We start from the raw sequence: 2,315 nt of genomic DNA, 5'->3' as shown, positions 1-2,315 counted from the left end.
CACCACAAGCTCCAGCTCTGACACTGTGATCTGTATTACGAGGGGCACCACAAGGTCCAGCTCTGACACTGTGGATCTGTAGTACGGAGGGCACCACAAGCTCCAGCTCTGACACTGTGATCTGTAGTACGGGGGCACCACAAGCTCCAGCTCTGACACTGTGATCTGTAGTACGGGGGGCACCAGCTCAGCTCTGACACTGTGATCTGTAGTACGGGGGCACCACAAGGCTCCAGCTCTGACACTGTGATCTGTAGTACGAGGGCACCACAAGGTCCAGCTCTGACACTGTGATCTGTAGTACGGGGGCACCACAAGCTCCAGCTCTGACACTGTGATCTGTAGTACGGGGGCACCACAAGGTCCAGCTCTGACACTGTGATCTGTAGTACGGGGGCACCACAAGGTCCAGCTCTGACACTGTGATCTGTAGTTGAGGGGCACCACAAGCTCCAGCTCTGACACTGTGATCTGTAGTACGGAGGGCACCACAAGCTCCAGCTCTGACACTGTGATCTGTAGTACGAGGGGCACCACAAGGTCCAGCTCTGACACTGTGATCTGTAGTACGGGGCACCACAAGGCTCCAGCTCTGACACTGTGATCTGTAGTACGGGGGCACCACAAGCTCCAGCTCTGACACTGTGATCTGTAGTACGGGGGCACCACAAGGTCCAGCTCTGACACTGTGATCTGTAGTACGGGGCACCACAAGGTCCAGCTCTGACACTGTGATCTGTAGTACGAGGGCACCACAAGCTCCAGCTCTGACACTGTGATCTGTAGTACGAGGGCACCACAAGCTCCAGCTCTGACACTGTGATCTGTAGTACGAGGGCACCACAAGGTCCAGCTCTGACACTGTGATCTGTAGTACGGGGGCACCACAAGGCTCCAGCTCTGACACTGTGATCTGTAGTACGAGGGGCACCACAAGCCCAGCTCTGACACTGTGATCTGTAGTACGAGGGGCACCACAAGCTCCAGCTCTGACACTGTGATCTGTAGTACGGGGGCACCACAAGGTCCAGCTCTGACACTGTGATCTGTAGTACGAGGGGCACCACAAGCTCCAGCTCTGGACACTGTGATCTGTAGTACGGGGGCACCACAAGCTCCAGCTCTGACACTGTGATCTGTAGTACGGGGGCACCACAAGGTCCAGCTCTGACACTGTGATCTGTAGTACGGGGGCACCACAAGGTCCAGCTCTGACACTGTGATCTGTAGTACGAGGGCACCACAAGCTCCAGCTCTGACACTGTGATCTGTAGTACGGAGGGCACCACAAGCTCCAGCTCTGACACTGTGATCTGTAGTACGGGGGCACCACAAGGTCCAGCTCTGACACTGTGATCTGTAGTACGAGGGCACCACAAGGCTCCAGCTCTGACACTGTGATCTGTAGTACGGGGGCACCACAAGCTCCAGCTCTGACACTGTGATCTGTAGTACGAGGGGCACCACAAGCTCCAGCTCTGACACTGTGATTCTGTAGTACGGGGGCACCCACAAGGTCCAGCTCTGACACTGTGATCTGTAGTACGAGGGCACCACAAGCTCCAGCTCTGACACTGTGATCTGTAGTACGAGGGCACCACAAGGTCCAGCTCTGACACTGTGATCTGTAGTACGAGGGCACCACAAGCTCCAGCTCTGACACTGTGATCTGTAGTACGGGGGCACCACAAGCTCCAGCTCTGACACTGTGATCTGTAGTACGAGGGCACCACAAGCTCCAGCTCTGACACTGTGATCTGTAGTACGGGGGCACCACAAGGTCCAGCTCTGACACTGTGATCTGTAGTACGAGGGGCACCACAAGCTCCAGCTCTGACACTGTGATCTGTAGTACGGGGGCACCACAAGGCTCCAGCTCTGACACTGTGATCTGTAGTACGAGGGCACCACAAGCTCCAGCTCTGACACTGTGATCTGTAGTACGAGGGCACCACAAGCTCCAGCTCTGACACTGTGATCCTGTAGTACGAGGGCACCACAAGGTCCAGCTCTGACACTGTGATCTGTAGTACGAGGGGCACCACAAGGCTCCAGCTCTGACACTGTGATCTGTAGTACGAGGGCACCACAAGCTCCAGCTCTGACACTGTGATCTGTAGTACGGGGGCACCACAAGGCTCCAGCTCTGACACTGTGATCTGTAGTACGGGGGCACCACAAGGTCCAGCTCTGACACTGTGATCTGTAGTACGGGGGCACCACAAGGCTCCAGCTCTGACACTGTGATCTGTAGTACGAGGGCACCACAAGGCTCCAGCTCTGACACTGTGATCTGTAGTACGAGGGCACCACAA

Source organism: Leptodactylus fuscus, chromosome 5 (assembly GCF_031893055.1).
Source record: "Leptodactylus fuscus isolate aLepFus1 chromosome 5, aLepFus1.hap2, whole genome shotgun sequence".
Classification (NCBI taxonomy): domain Eukaryota; kingdom Metazoa; phylum Chordata; class Amphibia; order Anura; family Leptodactylidae; genus Leptodactylus; species Leptodactylus fuscus.
This window is presented reverse-complemented; position numbering follows the sequence as displayed.